This window comes from Poecilia reticulata, linkage group LG18 (assembly GCF_000633615.1).
Source record: "Poecilia reticulata strain Guanapo linkage group LG18, Guppy_female_1.0+MT, whole genome shotgun sequence".
Classification (NCBI taxonomy): Eukaryota; Metazoa; Chordata; class Actinopteri; order Cyprinodontiformes; family Poeciliidae; genus Poecilia; species Poecilia reticulata.
Window position 1 is genome coordinate 1349589 of NC_024348.1, and position 8210 is coordinate 1357798.

At 41.4% G+C, this 8210-nt stretch overlaps 1 protein-coding gene across 2 annotated transcripts in view; it reads left to right on the top strand.

Moving 5' to 3' along the window:
• The window catches only part of afap1 (actin filament associated protein 1), a 133431-nt gene that overhangs the window by 93396 nt on the left and 31825 nt on the right, over nt 1-8210 (top strand). The window lies entirely within an intron of this gene.

Genomic DNA, 8210 nt, shown 5'->3' on the forward strand with positions numbered 1-8210 from the left:
CGCGCCTCTCGCCCGGAACGTTAGCTGGAGATGGGCACCAGCAACCCTCCCGATCCCACTAAGGGACAAGGATGTAAAGAAAATGGATGGATAGTAATATCAATACATATTTATCTAAATATACAAACATAAAATAATACAATCATAGAGAAACAAAGAGGATTAATGATTAATACTGAATAATATCTATTAAACGGCACATATTTATATACACATGGGTAAATACATAATATCCATATATGTTTTGTTCATGTTTTCCAGTCCAGTTGTTGTAGCTGAGATTCAGCAGCTGAGATTCATCCGTGAGATGCAGTGAATCCATCTCTCCTTATAGACATTTCCAATTCTTCCTCACATCGTTTTCTTTATGAAACCTTCTAAACAAAAACGGGTGCTATCTTACTTTTGACAGAGTGAAAGAATTACAAAATTATAAAATCTCAGTTAGCCTTCATAGCGGACCTGAACCTCTGAGTTGCACCAAGCACTATAGCTAATATTAGCTGGCATTTTGCAGGTGGACCTAAATACAGTATGGTAATATTCTATTCACAAAATATAAACGGTAATATGTCCACCTTACTTGTGAAATGTTATCCCCCGAGATCTCACATCAATGGTTTGTCAATATAACCAAAAATATCTGGCAGAGACCACGTTTGAGTGTGAGGAGAAGTTTGGAGTTCAATTGTTACAAGTTTTGAGAAGAAAGACATGTGTGAGGGTCGCCTTTAAATGAACCAAAACACACCGAACTGCCCAGCACAACATGCTGAGTTAACAAACATGACTAGTTACTTACTGTTCAATCTCCTAACACAAAGTAGGAAGCAGTGATTTTTTTAATGGGAATATTTGTTTCACATTCTTAAAGAATATCAAACAGACTTGACTGGTTATATCACTAGTGTAATAGCCCAATCACTTGCCATAAAACAATTAAAATAGGTTTCAGAGCACTTGCAAAGAAAAATTTCAAAGTCAAAAACTCTGAAAAAGCATCATTGTGGTATTCACCAGGAGATGGATGCAAGATTTTCCCTACTTCATACCTAATGTCTACTGGAGATGGTCAACAACCCCTCCAACATCCTTCAAGGTTTAGAGGGTGATTTATGGATTAATTGATGGATAAAAGGCACCTTGTTTCAACAACATGCAAATGCAGGCTTCAGGGCCATAAAGGGGGGAAAAGTTAGGACAATTCCTAGGGCCAATGACCGACAGGGGGCCCTCCACAAAATATATTTTTTATTTTTCTTCATAGTAATAGAAAAAAAATCGGGGCCCTGTCAATTACAAAATTAATGAATCGTGTTTTTTAAATTGTTTTTATCAGTAAAAAAAATAAATGTTACCATTCAAAGACCAAAATGCACGCATCCATATTTACACTGAAGTGAAGTTAAAGCTGCAGTATGCAACTTTTATTACCAAAAAGTACACATTTGTTAAGACTGTCAGGATGTTGAGAGATTACCTGAGAATAATTGAATTCCTCTCTAGGAACAGCCGATCAGAGGCAGGAGGTGGGTTTTAGCGCTGTCAATCACAATCTTTAGCTGTCAGTAGAAGGTCAGGGAGGAGCTGAAGGAGATTCATGTTTTCACAGATTATCTGTCTCATAACAAACTGTCATGACAAGAAAGCAAGGCAGTTACATGCCTTTAAGATTGTGCCGCTTTTTATGGGTCAAATGGACTCAAGAAATTGAACAGCAGGGGGCCCAATGTAATTTTATGCCATGGGGCCCAAGTTTCCTGGCAGTGCCCCTGACAGGCATGAACTATTATGCTTGACAGAGTGAACTTTGAATTTTAACTGTGTAATATTTATTGCCATTCAGTGGTCAACAGACTTTACATGTTGTGATACCAACCTGGCTAGAATTGAGCCTTTAAAAAAGGTAGTATAAAAAAGTATCTGTTATTGTAGGTTCCGTGGGTATAATTATACACCAAAGTAGGTTGTGCCATATATGATTTAAAAGGATAGCGACATATTGGCTAATCAATATCCAATTAAAATATATCCATCCATCCATTTTCTTACACCCTTGTCCCTCAGTGGGGTCGGGAGGGGTGCTGGTGCCCATCTCCAGCTAGCGTTAATTAAAATATATAATTCATATAATAGTATATGACCTCACATTGTCACATGAGCTATTACTGGCACAACCAACCATTCAGGATACTTATTTGATATCATGAGACCCAATATAATGTAAATTTAGTCTATTTTAGTTGGGGCCGGGACTTTAACATATTAATTTCTATTAATTAATTACAAAGATTTTAACATGTCACTCTGACACGGAGTCAATAGATGCAATAATCAATATATAACACAGACTTTATCAAAGATACAAACATCAGTTTATATTGGCTGCTTCTCACACCAATGACACATCAGTCAGCAGTATGTTATTTTTAAGGGATCCATGATTAGTTGTAACAATAGATTTTGTTTAAGAAATATTTATTTTAGATGTGAAAGCAATACAACAATAATACAGCGTGTATGGTCACACGAACATCGCCATGTTGCTCATATTGCAATGCATTCATTCAATCAATCAATCAAATTTTATTTGTGCAGCACATTTCAGCAGCAAGGCATTTCAAAGTGATTTACATAATTAAAAACAAACAGAGTCATGTAACATTGAATAAACAGTAAGAAAGAGAAAGATAATAATAATAATAAAAAAAAAAAGTTAATAAATAAATAAAGATAAAAACCCGCACCCCTTTTCAACCACGGGGGGACGACACCAGCACCCCTTTACACTTCTTAGAGAGGGGGACGGTACCCGCGCCTCTCCCGGGGGCTTTACATCATTAAAAAGAGGAAGAAAAAGAAATTAATAAATAGATAAAGACATTAAAGCCTGCACTCTAACCCCAATTTAGCCATAGGCAACTCTAAACAGGTGGGGTTTAAGTTGAGATTTAAAGACACCCAGTGTTTCAGCTGCATTCTGGGTAAAAGACGTCTGTAGGTCCAACTGCTCTAGCTCCGTCCAGGCAAAACAGTGATGAGTAATGCCTTTAAGCCTTTTTAAATTTTAACCAGAGCGCGTTGAAATCAGTGACAAGGTAGAAATCATAAGAGGTAATGAAGTTGAAGAGGACCAAACAAAGGAAGAGCACAGAGTTATCCCTAGGAGCTGGTGTTTTGATACTATTGCCTTCAGCTTTATAAATGAAACTATGAATGACACGTACCTCTGGTTGGACTGTGTGATCCAGTAAATACTTCTATAGTTCTCTGTCCAGTCCAGTAACAGCTGTTTAGGGTCTAATCTTAATCTGCAATAAACGGGGCGGCAGTAGCTGGTTATACTGCCACAGTGCTCCACTAGCATTAAAAAGAGTTCCCAGCTGTTCTGTCATTTGTGAATAAAAACTGTCAGCATGGCATTTGTTTTTATCTTGTGAATGTAATGATCACTTGTTAGAGCCTTGAACCGTTTTGCTCATACAATGACTCTTTGGTGTATCACAAACAGGATTTTTTTAGTTAATATGAAAATTACAACATATTTAGCCCATGTGCAATTAATCTTGGATCCCTCTAATTAAAAGTCATAATTAGCACCCAAACTCTGACTCCAGTTTGCTCAGTAGTACATCAGGCAGCAACAGTGGCTGCCTCTTTTCAATCGAAGAAATACAGTCCGTTCCCGCCCCCTCAGCCTCTGAGTCGCTCTCTTAGCCAGACCTATGGAGCCACAGTCTGTCATTTCCCCAACCAGACCCAATTATGTTTCCTGCAAGCCAAAACCCAACAAGTTGAAGATGCCAGTGCAATGGGACATGGGAGAGGTTTTGTGTGTTAAAGATTTTATTGGCGGATTTTCACATTTCCCACTACCCACCATTTGAGTTATGCATGTAGATCCCTTTCACTGCCAAGCCAAGATTTGATATGCAGGGACCCACCTACTTCCTCTGCAGTTACTAGAACTCCATTGCTTTTGATCCCTTAACTGAAAGACTAACTTATGGTCAGTCTAGTGAAGGATTATATATTAGAGACAGGGTAGAGACCATACATGTGTACCTCATTGGAAGGCTTTCTACATTGAGTTGCTTAATTAGGTGGTATGTTGCAAAAAAATAAGGAATTTGTCTATGTCCAAATGCGGCCCGTGGTCAAATTTCATCCGACCCGCAGCCTCTGTCATAAAATCAATAACGTCTGGCCCGGACGTAGAATTAATATATTGGGCAGCAGTACTGTTGCCTGCATATGGTGTAGCTTACACACTAAATGCTGTTCCTCGTTTACCCACTAGAGGGCAGCAGCCCGTGTGACTCCCCTCAATTTTCTAAAATGGCGACTATCAACAAAAAAAGGAAAGTTGACAGCGAGGGCCGATGATTCAAGGATGGCTGGAAATTAGACTATTTCTTYACTGAAATACGCAACAACTGTGTCTGCCTCATTTGYAAAGAGACTGTGGCTGTTTTTAAAGAGTTCAATGTGAAGCAACATTACCAAACGAGACATGCTGACATACGACAAGATCACAGGGAAGGAACGCAGCGAGAAACTGAAGCAACTTGAAGCTAATTTAATCTCACAGCAGCGACATTTTGCAAGAGCCTAAGAGTCAAATGAGAAGCTACAAAGGCTAGTTACGAGGTAGCCGCGCTGACCGCAAAGCATTGCAAACCTTTCACYGAGGGTGAATTTATCAATGACTGCGTGATGACTATGGTGAAGAAAATCTGTCCTGAGAAGCAGCAAGAGTTTGCCAAAGTCTGCCTGGCACGTAACACTGTGGCACGCAGAGTTGAAGAAGTGTCATCAGACATCAAAAGACAGTTGGGAGTCAGAGGAAAGGAGTTTGACTTTTTTCACTAGCTTGCGAGGAAAGCACAGACGCCTCTGACACTGCTCAGTTACTTATTTTTTTAAAGGAGTGGGCAACGAAATGAACGTTACCGAAGATCTACTTGAACTCAAGAGCCTGAAAAACCAAACGAGAGGAACAGATTTATTCTCTTCTGTTTGCGCTGCCGTGGATGACATGAAACTCCCCTGGAATAAAATTTCTGGGATTATTACAGACGGCGCACCATCCATGACTGGTGAACGAAGTGGATTAGCAACACTAATAAGAAACAAAGTAAGTGAAGAAGGGGGTAAAAAGCTGTAAAACTCCATTGTATCATTCATCAGCAGTTCTGTGTGCTRAACATCTCCAATACGAACATGTTATGGAACCGGTGAGAAAGGCTATTAACTATATCCGCTCCAGAGCGCTATGCCACCGTCAGTTCCAACAGTTTCTAAGCGAGATTCATGCGGAATATGGAGATGTTGTCTATCACACTGACGTGAGGCTCAGTCGGGGTTCTGCATTGTCACGCTTCTACTCTCTTAGGAAAGAAATCGGTGAGTTTTTGGCTGAAAAAGGACAACCTATGCGAGAACTAAGTGACCCTATGTGACTGGCTGATTTGGGGTTTCTAGTTGATGTTACAAAGCACCTTAATGTCCTGAACACCAGTCTCCAGGGACCAGACGCAGTCATAAGCCAACTATATTCGCACATCAAAGCCTTTGGAACCAAGCTGCAACTGTTTGAGAGACACCTGTCGCCGACCCAACCCAATACTGCACACTTTTCAGCGCTGCAAGAACTCATGACCAGATTCCCACAGAGCAATGTCAGTGCRCWAACGAGGCGGTAAGTATCAGATATTTCATCTCTGCCTGAAGAGTTTAAACAACGCTTTCGGGATTTTGCAGCCATCGAGAAGGAGATCGCTCTTTTTTCACCTTTCTCCGTGGACACAGATGATGTTCCAGACCHTTTGCAGCTGGAGCTCATTGAGCTGCAGTGTGACGCAGAGAGCCGCGGTCGGCACCAGCAGCTTTCTCTCGCCAATTTTTAACGACAGCTGGATAAGGACAGGGTTCGAGAGATTCGAGCATTTGGTAAAAAAATGCTAAGCTTGTTTGGGTCGACGTATTTGTGTGAGAAGACATTCTCGGTTATGAACTTAAATAAAAGCCCTGTGAGGACACGGCTAACAGACTCTCACTTACGAGACATCTTGCGCATCATTATCACTGCCTTTGCGCCAGACCTGGCCTATATGCTGCAGTCCAGATCTCAGTATCACCGTCACATTAATGCAGACAAGTCATTTGTCATTTACAATTAGTCTCTGAATAATTTTAGTTTTTTTTTAAGAAATCAGTCATAAATTCAGACAAGTTTTCACTCCAGAATAATAAGCTTTTAAAAATGTAATCAACATTTATAGTTATGTAGCCCCTGGTTATAAACCATGCTCTTAAGGCCCTTTAATATTTACAAAATATTTACAAGGTTGGTTGTATGTACATAGAAAATATAAGTGAGAAACTTGTATTATTGTTTTTGTACATTTTTGACCCGAGTGATTATACACATGCGGGGAGCGGATACTGTTGTGAGTAGCGTGAGAAAGAATGAGAAAAACAGAAAGCCGAAGCTTTTCTGGATCAATTATCTCATTAGTTTAAAGACTGTATTGAATTTCCTATCTATGAAGTAGTTTAGATTAACGAGGGACAAGTGAACTCAACAGAGAGAGAGAGAAAAAAAAGAACGCGGGAGACGACAAGGAGGAAGCTGATGGAGACCGCTGCTAATGCGTGCAGAGGTTGAGGTGTGAGCGAAAACTGGACTGTTTTATGCACGTTCTGCATAAGTAAACTTGCACTCGGCGGTTAGGATACCGGAACAAGTGTTTTGAAGTGAAGAACTGCGGAGGATAACTGCGGCTGATCCGAGGATAACTGCGGCTGATCCGAGGAGAACTGCGGCTGATCCGAGGAGAACTGCGGCTGATCCGAGGAGAACTGCGGCTGATCCGAGGAGAACTGCGGCTGATCCGAGGTGGCTAGAGGAACGTGTCAACATGACGACGCTAGTTTTAGCATGGTTGAGGAGGAGTCCTGCAACTCATTCTAAGTTGCAACTCAGTTCTAAGAGAAATTGGATTCGCAAAGCAACCTTGACGGAGAGGACGAAAAGCTGAGCGAGCAGGTGTTGATATGACTATTGTCATATCAACAAGTGCAGGGCTCATTTGAGCAAGTAATAACTTGCTCATTTCTGTTATTTTATTTAAAGATTCTGTAAATATTGACCTGCCATGGTGAGATATTTTTTTATGTTTCAAATGTAATTTGCACTCAAGAGTACAATTACTTCTTTTTAACCGTTAGACAAAAGTTAGTGCTAAAAAAGTGAAGTGAATTGATTATTCAATTGCATATGACATGCATGTTTCAAATGAACCAAAAGACTTGCTTAAGATCGCTGGAATTAAAATAAAAAAGCAAATGTGAAACACAGAATGGCTTGCTGAAATTAATTTAAATATATTGCTGTTCTATGTAAAGAATGTCCGCCACGGTTGGCCCCCCTACATTTTTAACACACCAAATCTGGCCCCCTTTGCAAAAAGTTTGCACACCCGTCTTAGCAGATTGGAGGTATGACGGGTTCTTGTGATCTGTCCAGACCAGAATGTGGTGTTCAGCTCCCTCCAGCCAGTGGTGCCATTCTTCCAGCGCTAGCTTGATAGCCAGGAGTTCTCTGTCCCCCACGTTGTAGTTTCTTTCCGCCGGCGAGAGTCTACAGGAGAAAAAGGCACATGGATGAAGCTTGTGGTCATGATCAGAGGTCTGGGAGAGCACCCAGCCCCTGTATCGGAGGCATCCACCTCCACCACAAACTGCTTCTTGGGGTTGGGCTGGACGAGTATGGGTGCTTGTGCAAACTGGGACTTGAGCTCAGCGAAGGTGGCATCAGCTTGAGGGGTCCAGGCAAACACCTTCTTGGTGGAGGTAGGAGCGGTTAGGGGAGACGCAGTTTGGCTATAGTTGCATACAAATCTTTGGTAGAAATGAGCAAATCCCCTCAAGTGGAGGAGTTTAAGTATCTGGGGATTTTGTTCACGAATGAGGGAAGAAGGAAGCGGGAGATCGACAGGCGGATTGGGGCAGCGTCTGCCATGAAGCGGGCGCTGTACCATTCCGTCATGGTGAAAAGAGAGCCGAGTCAAAAAGCGGAGCTCTCGATTTACCGGTCGATCTACGTTCCCACCCTCATCTATGGTCATGAGCTTTGGGTCATGACCGAAAGAACGAGATCAAGCGGCCGAAATGGGTTTCCTCCGCAGGGTGGCTGGGCTCTCCCT